Source organism: Mus musculus, chromosome 19 (genome assembly GCF_000001635.26).
Source record: "Mus musculus strain C57BL/6J chromosome 19, GRCm38.p6 C57BL/6J".
Lineage (NCBI taxonomy): Eukaryota > Metazoa > Chordata > Mammalia > Rodentia > Muridae > Mus > Mus musculus.
In genome coordinates, this window is record NC_000085.6 from 5,511,700 (window position 1) to 5,525,157 (window position 13,458).

Genomic DNA, 13,458 nt, shown 5'->3' on the forward strand with positions numbered 1-13,458 from the left:
TATCAGAGAGAAGACGGACAGTGAAGAGAAGCGGGGATCCATTAGAGAGAAGGCGACAGAGAGTAGACAGAGGCGGGGGTCCATCAGAGAGAAGGTATCAGACAGTGGAGAGAGGCGGGGATCCATCAGAGAGAAGATGTCAGACAGTGGAGAGAGGCGAGGATCCATCAGAGAGAAGATGTCAGACAGTGGAGAGAGGCGAGGATCCATCAGAGAGAAGATTTCAGACACTAGAGAGAGGCGGGGGTCCATCAGAGAGAAGGTGTCAGACAGTGGAGAGAGGCGGGGGTCCATCAGAGAGAAGGTGTCAGACAGTGGAGAGAGGCGGGGGTCCATCAGAGAGAAGGCAAAGTTGAGTAGAGAGAAATTTAGATCCAGTGGAGAGAAGCTGAGAACTGGTGATAAAAATTCAAGATCCACTGAAGATCTACTGGAGTCAAATATTGAGGAGTTGGAGTCGGCTGAGGTGCAACTGAAAGAGCACTCGAGAACAGGAAGTGCCTCGGAAGAGACTATTGAAAGAGTGGTCAGTGTTACTGGTGGTGAAGGTGAGATGGAAAATCTGAGTCAGGAAATTCCTTCTGAAAGTGTAGAAGGGATGGATGGCCACGGAGGAGCCAAGACAGGGGCAGAAACTGATAGTCATGTCTTGGATGGAATGAGAGAGATTGCTGATGCATCTGTCCCTAAGGAAGAGCAAGACACACTTGGAGAAAGCCCCAAGGAGTCAGGTGGATGAAAAAGTGAAAGTGAAAAAGGAGATTGGAGTATCTCAAGTAAAGGAGAAGCTGGAGCCAAGGACTTTGTTGGTCTTGAAAGAGTGAATATGAATGAGGAGTGTGGACCTCAAGGGAGCATGGGAGCCCCTGGGCATGGAGCCAAGCCCACAGTGAAGAATGGCAGAGAGGACAATGGAAACATTTTAAGGAGAAAGAAACAATATTGGGGCGAATGCTAAGAAGGACACTGTTTCCTGCTTGAAGAACAGTTTGAGAAATGGGTCAAGGGTGGCTGGATTTTGACAGACATGTACATGGTCGGGGTAGGAGATGTAGGAGAAGGTCAAAAACAGATTATAGCAGGATAAAAGTTTGGCACTGAGGGCCGTGGGAGAAGCAGCAAAGAAGGAAGTGACTGAAGCAGATACCAAGACGAGGGGCTCAGCAGGGAGAAACCAGGGGAGAAGATTACTGGAGTAAAAGGGGAAGGAACTGAGAAGCCACGTCACACCCTGCCGCAGTGCTTAGGTTGGTTGACATGGATATAGATATGCGCTACCCCCCCCCCCGCCCCCATAGGGTTTCTCTGTGTAGCCCTGGCTGTCCTGGAACTCACTCTGTAGACCAGGCTGGCCTTGAACTCAGAAATCCACCTGCCTTTGCCTCCCAAGTGCTGGGATTAAAAGCTTGAGCCACCACTGCTTGGCTGCATACAGTGGATTTTAAACTGATTTCCTTTACTGTTCCTACATTCCATGCAGCCAGTTTTGCCCTCTATTTTGACCGTCATCTTGCAGAGCCCTGTGCATCTGGACTAAACTTATCCTCTCTGGTACCTAATCTCGTTTTCCCAGGCTCACCTTACCCCTCATGGCAGGTTCCAATTGCCCCGATTTAGTGGGAAGTTTTTTCTACCTGGATTGTTTTTATCTTTTACCTTTTTTTTTCTTTCTTTTTTCTTTCTTCCTCCCTTTCTTTCTTTCTTTCTTTCTTTCTTTCTTTCTTTCTTTCTTTCTTTCTTCCTTTCTTTTTTTTAAAAAATATATTGGAGGCCAACATTTTTTAAATAAAGATTTATTTATTTATTTATTTTTTATATGAGTACACTGTCACTGTCTTCAGACACACCAGAAGAGGGCGTCAGATCCCATTAACAGATGGTTGTGAGCCACCATGTGGTTGCTGGGAATTGAACTCAGGACCTCTGGAAGAGCAGTCAGTGCTCTTAACCGATGAGCCATCTCTGCAGGCCCCCGCCCCTTTTTTTTTTTTTTTTTTTGGAGACAGGGTTTTTCTCTGTGTAGCCCATGCTGGCCTGGAACTTAACTTTGTAGACTAGGCCGTCCTGTAACTCGGAGATCCACATGCCTCCACTAGGATTAAAGATGTGGGCCACCACAACCTGACTATACTTGTAATTATTCATCTGGTCACCTGTTGATATGATGGAAAGTGGGTTTTTGGTTGGTTCTGGTTTTGGTGATGGTTTAGATTTGTATCCCTGACTGGCCTGGAACTATATTTAGACCAGGCTGGCCTCTCAAATACAACTATCTACCAATATCTACCTGCCTCTGCCTCCCAAGTACTGGAATATTTGTTTCTTTTTTTTTTTTAAAGATTCATTTATTTATTATATGTAAGTACACTGTAGCTGCCTTCAGACACTCCAGAAGAGGGCATCGGATTTCGTTACAGATGGTTGTGAGCCGGGATTTGAACTCGGGACCTTTGGAAGAGCAGTCAGCACTCTTAACTGAGCCATCTCACCAGCCCCTTGTTTCTTTTTTGAGACACAAGTTTCTTCTTAGCTCAGGATGGCATCAGGTCCTCAGTCCTCCTGATCGCTGGCATTACAGGTTTATACCACTTCATCTAAGCCTTGTTCATAACCTTCCCTCATCCCAAGGACCAGAAAAGGCCTCAAGCATCTATTGTCAAGACTCCATTATCAGGCTGGACAGTTGGCTCATTGGCTAAGGGCATTTGAGAAAGACCCATGGCCTATTCCCAGCACCCACCTGGAGGTTCACTACTTTCTGGGGCACACACACACACACACACACACACACTCACTCACACACACACACACACACTCACACACACACACACACACTCACACACACACACACTCACACACACACACACACACACTCACACACACACACACACTCACACACACACACTCACACACACACACACACACACACTCACACACACACACACACACACTCACACACACACACACACACACACTCACACACACACACACACACACACAAAACAACCACAACAACCACCACCACAACAACAAAAATTCCATTATTAAGCTGGGTTCTATGTCTTTACGGTAGAAGTGGCAGAGTGGATAGAATAGAGTACTTCATGAAGATGAAGATGAGTGGATAGAATAGAGCACTTCATGAAGCCTGATGTGGTGGTGCGCACATTTAATCCCAGCACTCAGAGGGCAGAAGCAGGCAGAGCTCTCTGAGTTCAAGGGCAACCTGATCTACAGAGTGATTTCTAGGACAGCCGTGTCTTTTTTTTTTTTTTTTTTTTTTTAACAGAGTCTCTCTGTAGCCCTGGTTGTCCTGGAATTCACTCTGTAGACCAGGCTGGCCTTGAACTCAGAAATCAGCCTGCTTCTGCCTCCCAAGTGCTGGGATTAAACGCGTGCGCCACCACTGTCTGGCCAGCCTGTCTTGAAAAAATAATTTACCCCCATTTCTCCTCTGGCTGTTTTTATTTTAAAGCACAGTTTCTGAATAGAACTTTCATATAAATTTCATAAGCATGTGATAGCCTCATGTCTAATTGTTCTTTAGTTGTTGTTGTTGGTGGTGGTGGTGGTGTGTGTAGACAGAATCTTATGTAGCCCAGGCTAGCTTCAAATTCTCAAATTCAATATGTGGCTAACAATGACCTTGACTTTCTGATCGTCCTCACACCACCTCCAGGGTTCTGAGGTTTTGGGTGTGGCCACCTTCCTCAGTTTATGTGGTGCTAAGGATGGAGCCCAGGGCTTTGTGCATGAGGCACGCACTCTGCCAGCATCAAAAAGTCTCCAGCCTTCATTTATTTTAGGTCTCAGACTGTAGCCCAGGCTTGCCTACAGCTCACAATGCAGCCCAGGCTGGCCTCAAATGCATAGCATCACTCCTGCCTCCACTGGAATCAGAAATGTGAGCCACTACATTTGTCTCTCTCGTGCTTTTTCATTGTTTCCAAAAGATTTTAAGCGCTTTGCTATATTTCTGTGTGCACAGTGAACCCTAAGACAGTTTCCCCACCCCCTTTTCCTTATTTGGGTCAGTTACATCATCTGATAGATGCCACAGAAAGTGACCTAGGAGGTAAATGTTGTGCTGGTCCCTGGCCCTCCCTCATGAGACAGAGTCTTACTATGTTGCTCTCAGTCTTGTTCTAGCCTACTGAGTGTTAGCATAACAAACCACACACTGTGCCTGCAGTAGTTGTTAATCATCTCTCTGTCCTCTCTAGCATGTAAGCTCTGTGGGAACAGAAATGTGTGTCTGTGTGGGGCCTGCCGCAGCCCACCCGGCGTTAAGCATGTCTTCCTGGAATCCATCTGTTGCATTCATTGACTTGACCCATCTCAGTTCCATTTAGCATCCAGGGGTGAATCATTGCAGGGGTTCCCTGCGTGACTGTCTCCTGCTCAGCGATACCTGCTGGGCTCTTTGTTCCATACTTGAACCTAAGGTCTGTCTGGGCACAGGATGCATCCTGGGCTTGGCAGTTTGCTTTGTTTTCTTCCAGCATGGCCACTGGGACTCCAGAAGTATTTTTATGCTGGAGCCAATTACACAGCAAGACAGCCTGTGGCTGTGGCCTGCTTTCTGCTCTCTGTTCCTGACATTTCTGCTCCTTCCTTGGTCATAAACTGATTGCTTGCTCTTTCCTCTGTTCTCTGAGAACTCTGACCCCAGAGTTGGACAATAAAGTAGAGATAGTGGAAATGGTCAGGCTGTAAAGATAGGCTCCTGACAACTCAGGCCTACAAGCAGGGTCTTTTTTGTGTATTCACTTAAAAAGAAATGTAAATTAGAGATTTATTTTGACATGCATGAGGGTTTTGCTTGCAGGTATGTCTGTGTATCACATGGGTGCTGTGCCCAGAGAGGCCAGAAGAGGGTGTTGGCTCATTTGGAACTGGATGGTTGTGAGCCAGGTCTCTGACAAATCAGCAAGTGCTCTTAATGACTGAGTCATTTCTCCACCACATTTGTTTGTCTGTTTGTTTGTTTTGAGGTAAGGTCTCACTATACTCCCTGGGCTGGCCTTGAACTTGTTATGTAGCCCCAACTGACCTCGAACTCTCTACCCTGCCTCGGTCTCCTAAATGCTGGGATTGCAAATGTACAAGGCCATTCATTCCCGCCTTTGGTGATGAGCCCTTGTTGGTGGATGACAGTGATCTTCTGGCTCCTTGTTATGAGCAGTTAAGTTGGATAGGTACAGACCAAGCACCATGTGTCTTCTCTGCCATTTAACCCACTGCTCAGTCCTCTGCTGTGGGAGCCATTCCTCCACCAAGTCTACCAACTCCAGACTGCCAGAGCCAGGCTGTAACTCAACCAGCCTGACCCCAGAGCCAGGCTGTGACTCAGCCAGCCTGACCCCAGAGCCACCCTCCTCTGCTGCACATCAGTGTCCATTGTCTCAGGGCCAGCTGACTCTGTTTCCTAGCTTGCCAACGCAGGCTCTGCCTGGAGTAGGGAGAGGCTGAGAAACAACCCTTCCGTTCATTCAGCGAAGTTTGCAGCAAGCTCACTTCAGTGGCAAACAGAAATGCAGGGGCAGCCCAACCGTTAAGAGCACTGGCTGCTCCTTCAGGAGACTGGGTGGGGTTCAAGCACTGCACTCACATGGTGGCTCACAACCATCTGTGTTTCCAATTCTGATGCCCTCTTCTGACTTTCCCAGGCACTGCACACATGTGAGGCATGGGTGTTTGTGCATATAAAACACCTATGGACATAAAAAACATCTTTTAAAGAAAGAATATAGGCCGGGCAGTGGTGGCGCACGCCTTTAATCCCAGCACTCGGGAGGCAGAGGCAGGTGGATTTCTGAGTTCGAGGCCAGCCTGGTCTACAGAGTGAGTTCTAGGACAGTCAGGGCTATACAGAGAAACCCTGTCTAAAAAAACAAAAAAACAAAAGAAGAAGAATTAAATTTAAAAAAGTAATGTTTATTTTCTTCTTCAGGCCCATGTCTACCCGAGACCATCATTTGAAGATTCCTCTGGTGAGTGTGAGCTGAGGTGTTGTCATCTCTTTACAGGACACCTTCCTAGGCACAAGGCAAAGACTTAGCATTTGCCCTTGTATGGGAAATGCCCTGCATTTCAGGAAGTATAGATTCGGATGAATTGCCAGGTTTCTGTCCCTTGGCTGCATGACTCACCTGAGATATCAGATGTATTCCACCAGAACCCAGCCAGACACCAGTGAAGAGCAAGCTACCATGCCAAATGCCAAATGCCACCTGCCTCGTAAATGCAGAGGTGTGGGATTGTCTAGATAGCTAGAAGGTTGGTTGTTGATTTATTGTTTCACTATGTAGCTCAGGCTGTCCTGGAACTCACATGTAGACCAGGCTGGTTCTGAACTCACAGAGATGCATCCCCCTGCTTCTGCCTCCAGCATGCTGAATTAAAAAGTGTACACTCTCCCCCCAGCCCTTATTTTATTTGGAAGGTTCTTGCTATGTTGTCTGGGTTGGCATTGAATTCATGATCTCTGCCGTAGACTCCCAAACAGCTGAGATAACAGGCCCACAAAATTTCATCTGGGTGGGTTTTGTGTGTATAATACCCTATCCCGCTAAAGTTAACCAAAATTCACACACCTGGGATTTAAAGCCTTCTGAGTGATTCTGTTATATTTTTTCTTTTGAATATTTTCAATGGTCTGATTCTTCTTTCTTTGTTTCTTCCTCTCTTTGTTCCTTTCTTCCTCTCTTTGTTCCTTTCTTTCTTTCTTTCTTTCTTTCTTTCTTTCTTTCTTTCTTTCGTCCTTCCTTCCTTCCTCCCCCCCCTCTTTCTTTCTTTCTTTTTTTCTTCCTTTCTTTTCTTCAATACAAGGTCTCAGTATGTGGCTTAATCCCAGCACTCAGGAGGCAGAGGCAGGTGGATCTCTGTGAGTTCAAGACCAGCCTGGTTTACTTGGAGAGTTCTAGGCCAGTCAGGGCTTTATAGTGAAGCCTTGACTTTGAAGAAATAAAGAAGAGTGAAAAGGAACAGGGACCATACAGGTAAACACAGAGGACAGATTTTCCAAGCAGAAAGGAGGGTGTGCTGGCGCCCATGCCGGGAAACTGAATGGATTTCAGGAAAGGGCAAGGAGAGGATGTGGTAAAGCTACAGCAGGAAAAATATTGTCCAATCAGTTGTGGACATGGGAGGAGCCTTGATGAAAGGACTTAGACTTTGTTCTGTAGGCCATAGGGACAATGACACTGTTAGTATTAGAAATGACTAAGCCAAGACATGGAACCACCTGGGCCCAGAGGAGGGGCCACCTCAAGCAGGAGGTATGAGATCAAATCATTGTAATGGTCCAGGGTGGAGAGGGCGGGGCTATGGACTAAGGCAAGACTGGGAATAAAAAATAGGAGAGGCTTTGAACAGGTTTAAAAATTGTATTCAAAGCCAGGCAGTGGTGTCAGCATTCACAGGCAGAGGCAGGTGGATCTCTATGAGTTTGAGACCAGCCTAGTCTACAGAGTGAGTTTCAGGACAGCCAGGGCTACACAACTGTCTCAAGAACACTGTCTCAAAACAAACAAACAAAAACTAACCAGGGGTTGGGAATTTAGCTCAGTAGTAGAGAGCACTTGCCTAGCAAGCACAAAGCCTTGGGTTCAGCCCTCAGCTCTAGAAAAAAAAAAAAAACCAAACAAAAAGCCCGAACCCAAACCAAACTATTACAGCAAGGCTTGCTCATTCATTGTGGATAAGTGGTGAGGGTGGAGGCACCCAGCTCACAGACTGGCTGGTGTGCACATCAGGAGCGTCCTCTAACCTGGAGGCAGCCTTATGGTTGTGGGTTTCAATTTCCTTAGTAGTTTATGTATGAGAGCAAGCGAGCGAGCGAGAGAGACAGAGACAGAGAGGCAGAGAGAGACAAGAGAGGCATAGCTATCAGTGGTCAGCTCTTGGCATAGATTATTACTCTACCCCTTGCTAAAGCAGGGTTCTTGTTTCTGCTGGGCTGCATCATCCAGGTTGGTTGGCCCTATGCCTTTTAGGAAAATTTCCTATCTCTGCCTTTTATCTCTCTGTAAGAGTGGTGCAATTACAGATGCATGCTGCGGTTTCTGGCTGGTTTTTATTTTTAGAATTATTTATTTTATGTATACAAGTACACTGTTGCTTTCTTCAGATACATCAGAAGAGGGCATCAGATCTCATTACAAATGTTGTGAGCCACCATGTAGTTGCTGGGAATTGAACTCAGGACCTCTGGAAGAGCAGTCAATGCTCTTAACCGCTGGGCCATTTTTGCTGTTGTTGTTTTGGTTTGGTTTGGTTTTTTTGTTTTGTTTTGTTTTTTGTTTTATTGTTGGTTGATTAGTTGGTTAGATGGTTTATTGACAGCCATGGCTGTCCTGGAATTCACTCCGTAGCCTAAGCTGGCCTCTAACTCATAGAGATCCGCCAGCCTTCGCCTCCTGAGTGTTGGGATTAATGGTGTGCCCTGCCACCGAGGGCCTTGTTTTGTTGTTTTGTTTTGTTTTTTTAAGATTTATTTATTACATGTAAGTACACTGTAGCTGTCTTCAGACGCACCAGAAGAGGGCGTCAGATCTAGTTACAGATGGTTGTGAGCCACCATGTGGTTGCTGGGATTTGAACTCTGGACCTTCGGAAGAACAGTCGGGTGCTCTTACCCGCTGAGCCATCTCTCCAGCCGTTTTGTTGATTTTAACTTGGGTTCTGGGATTCAAATAAAAGTTGTCAGCCTTGCACAGCAGGAGCTTTCACTGACTGAGCATCTGACTAGCCAGGGACTCATTATTGTGTGAGTTTTATAGGTCATAAAAATGAGGATGGATTGGTCAGCCTAAGTGGCATTGCTAGTCGGTGCTGACTGTGAGTGTTGGGGATTTGCACCTAAAAGAACCAGCAGCATGCTTCCTCACTATGCCCTAGCTTCACCAGCTGAGTGGATTGCCACTGTCAGGTCGCCTCCCAGGGAAGGAGTTAAAAGCTGTGTGTGGTGGGGCATGGCTATAATCCCAGCACTTAGGCGTTGAAGGAAGGATGATCAGGACTTTAGGGTCAGCCTTGGATATGTAATGAATTTGAGTCTAGCCTATATGAGACCTTGTCTCAAAAAAAAAAAAAAAAAAAAAAAAAAACGAACACCACCACCACTACCACCACATAAAGCAGAGGGAAAGGGGAGAAAGCAGCCACAGCATTTAATGCTTGACAGAGTTAGGCCTAGAGCTGCTACCCCAAAGCATACAGCCATGCTCTTGGATACTGTTCAAGCCACAGACATGTTATATGGGGATCATATTTTGGAACTAATTAACTTTTTAAAATTTCAAGTTTTGGCCAGGCATGGTAGCACACAGCTTTAATTGTAGCACTCTGGAGGCAGAGACAGATGTATCTCTTAAATTCAAGGCCAGCCTGGTCTACAGAACAAGTTCCAGGATAAGGATAATCAGGGCTAAGCAGAGAAACACTGTCTGGAAAACCAAAACCAACCAACCAACCAACCAAAACAAAAACTTAGAGATTCATAGTAAAATCTAGGTTTCTGGATTTCTTTGAAGAACTGAGATGTTTGGCCACATTACACCTATCTGCAGACGTGGACACCTGTCTGATCCCTCCACCTGGGGCCTGCCTGACCTCTATCATCTGGAGTGTCCCAGCCTGCCTGGGGTCCCTGCCCACCTCTGCAGTGTTTGCAGCTGGTGTTCCACTGTGAGAGGAACCACTGAGTGTGGCTCAGATGCCAATCTGCACTTTAATCAGTGTTAGGCCCAGGCCCCCCTTTCTGCCTAAACATCATCTCTTTTGAGCTTAAGGGACTGTGAGACAAGACGCGTGCTTTGTTTTGTTTGCCTTTTCCTTCATGCTGTGAGAACTGGAAAAAACAAAAACAAAAAAAGGAGTGTTCAGTAGTCACCGTTCTTGCGCCCATGCGGAGGAGGGTTATGTACAGTTGCTTCGGGACAATAGGGAACGGCCATAGCTTCTGAGGTCAGCACCGATCAAAGGCAGCATAGGCCAGATGTGGCCATGCACACCATTAGTCCCAGCACTTGGGAGACAGAAGCTGCTGGGTCTCTAGGAAGTTGAGGTCAGCCTGGGCTGCATAGCCAGATTCAGGCCAGCCCCAGCTACACAGTGAGACCAGCCCGGTCTGGAGAAAATCGGTTTTTAAACAACAATATAGCAATAGGCAGAGTGGTCCATGCCCGTGATTCCCCCAGACTCTGGAAGGCTGAGGGAGGACAAATCTCTGGGTTCTAGACCAGCCTGGTGTATCTAGGGAGACTCTGCCTTAAAATCCAAGCAAAAGAAACTAATGTAGCTGGGCAGTGGAAAATGGCAAAAGTGAGGAGGTGGTGTGCAAACTGTGCTGGGTTTGCTGCTGCTGCGTCTCCGTCCTTTGTTTTGTGATGAATCATTTTTTAGGTTTTCAGCTGTAGACTTTGGCTATTTCATAAGGAAGTCTTCAGGGAAAGTTTATGTGTAGATGCAGATGACTGTGCCTGCCAGTTTAGGCAGCTGAGCGTTTTCTTAGAGACCCAGCTTCGGTTCATTCTTAGAATGTTTTACATTTTACTTATTTAACCTTGGCAACATGTTCCCGCATACTGAGCAGAAAGTACAAGATCCAGGTTGGCAAACAGATATCTTGTCAAGTTAGATACTTTATTATTACGAAGTTTTAAAAATTTTACTTTTTAGATTATTTTATTTTATTTTATTCTGTGTGTCTAAGTGTTTTGCCTGCATGCATGTCTGTGTATCTTGAGCATGTATGGTGCCCTCAGAGTCAGAAGAGGGCATTAGATTTCTAGGGACTGGAGTTACAGATGGTTCTGAATCGCGGGTGGGGGCTGAGTACCTGACCTGGGTTCTCTGCAATAACAATTAAGTGTTCGTAAACGTTTCTCTAGCCCCTTATTATCAAGTAGTTAATTAATTAATTAATCAATGAGCTTTTTTTTGACCACATGGTTGCTTTTTAGACATTCTCCTCTCATGCATTATTCCAGGCTGAAGTCTCCATCCTCCCCCCACTCCTTCCAGTCCCCACCCCACTGCACCCCATCACCTCTCCTCTCCCCAAGATCCATCCATTCTTCCTCCATTTCCCTTAAAAAGAAAAGTGAACAGGTCTCCCAGGTTCACAATAAGACCAGGCACAAACCCTCATATCAAGAGTAAATAAGGCAACCCAGTAGGGGGAAATGGTCCCAAGAGCAGGTGAGGTGTCAGAGACAGCCCCTCTGTCACTGTTAGGAGAGCGACAAGAACACCAGGTCACACACCAGGTCACACACCAGGTCACACACCAGGGCTTGTGAATGACGAGCCCACACAGGGTCCGTGATTGTCCTTTCAGTCTCTGTGAGCCCTAACGAGCTTGCTTGTTACTCTGTGGGTCGCGTTCTTGTCGGTGACTTTGACCCCTCCGGCTCCTACAATCCTTCCTCCCCATCTTCTGCGGGATTCCCCTAGCTCTGCCTAGTGTTTGACCGTGGGTCTCTGTGTCTGCTCCCATTGATTGCTGGTTGAAGTCTCACTGATGGCAACTGGTTAGATGCCGATCTATGAGTATAGCAGAGTATCATTAGCAGTCATCTCATTGTCTTTTTTACCCCAGTCATGTTTGGTTCTACCCTCCAGGCCGCCCAGCCTCTGGTTCCTGACCATCCACACAGTGTCAGTCATAGGTTCCCTTTCATGCTATGGGCCTCAAGTTGAACCTGTCATTGCTAGGCCACTCCCACCAGTTCTGTGCCACCATCACCCCAGCATATCTTGCAGGCAGGACAGATTGTGGGTTGAAGGTTTTGTGGTTGGATTGATGTCCCAATCCCACTGTGGGAAATCCTTGCCTAGTTCTTAGTTAGGGTTTTATTGCTGTGAACAGACACCATGACCAAGGCAAGTCTTTTAAAAAACAACATTTAAGTGGGGCTGGCTTACAGGTTCAGAGGTTCAGTCCATTATCATCCACGTAGGAGCGTGGCAGTATCCAGGCAGGCATGGCACAGGCAAAGGTGAGAGTTCTACATCTTCATCCAAAGTTTGCTAGTGGAAGACTGACTTCCAGGCAACTAGGGTGAGGGTCTTAAGCCCCCACACACAGTGACACACCTATTCCAACCAGGTCACACCTATTCCAACTAGGCCACACCTCCAAATGGTTCCATTCCCTGGTCCAAGAATATACAAACCATCACACCTGGTTATAGAAAATGGCTGGTTCAGGCTTCATGTCCCCAATAGGACACCCGATGTCTATGTCACCCTCATAGAGCCCTGGGAGTTTCTAATGCACTGGGTTTCCTCAGAGCCCTCCAAATGCCCACCCCCAGTTCCAGTCTTCTCTCCTAGTACTCCCTCCCTCCACCCTCCTGCCCCCAGTCCACCTGCAAACCTATTTTCCCTTCCCAGGGAGATCCATGAGTCCCCCCACCCTGAACCTTCCTTGTTACTTTAGTCTCTCTTGGTCTATGGATTGTAGCATGATCACCCTTTACTAACAGCTAATGTCCACTTATAGGTGAGGACATACCATGTTTGTCTTTCTGGGTCTGAGTCACCTCACTCAAGACAATTTTTTTCTAGTTCCATCCATTTGTCTGCAAATTTCATGATGTCACTGTCTTTAACAGCTGAGTAACACTACATTGTGTAAATGGATGACATTTTCTTTATCTATTCTTTGGTTGAGAAACATCTAGGTTGTTTCCAGTTTTTGGCTCTTATGAATAAAGCTGCTATGAGAAGGGCGGTGGCCGTGGCACATGCCTTTAACCTCAAGACTTGGGAGGCAAGGGCAGGTGGATCTCTGAGTTTGAGGCCAGCTTGGTCTACTACAGATTGAGTTCCAGGACAGCCAGGACTACACAGAGAAAACCTGTGTACAAAAACAAATTGCAAACAAACAAAGAAGCAGCTTTGAACGTAGTTGAGCAAGTGTCCTCGTGGTAGGATGGAGCATCCTTTGGATAGATGGCCAAGAGTGGGACAGCTGCGTCTTCAGTCTTCTGAGAAACTGTCATGTTGATTTCCACCAGCAATGGAGGAGCGCTCCCCTTGCACCACAGCCTCAGCTGCCACTTGTGTTACTGATCTTAGCCACTCTGACAGATGTAAGAGGGAATGTCAAGATGGCTTTAATTTGCATTTCCCTGATGCTAAGGATGCTGAACGCTTTTTCTTTTTCCCAGCCATTTTGGTGTCCCCTGTTAAGAATTCTGTGTAAATCTGTACTCCATTTTAAATCAGATTATTTGTTTTCTTGACATCTAGTTTCTTGAGTTTCTTTATATATTTTGGATATTAGTCTTCTGTTAGATATAAGGTTGGTGAAAATCTTTTCTCAGGCTGGACTGACTGCTCTTCCAAAGGTCCCAAGTTCAAATCCCAACAACCACGTGATGGCTCACAACCATCTGTAATGAGATCAGATGCCCTCATTTTGGGTGTCTGAAGACAGTAACAGTG

The 13,458-nt window shown here is 46.4% G+C and overlaps 1 pseudogene; it reads left to right on the top strand.

Moving 5' to 3' along the window:
- Window positions 1–13,458, top strand: part of Gm31166 — a 39,593-nt pseudogene that overhangs the window by 918 nt on the left and 25,217 nt on the right.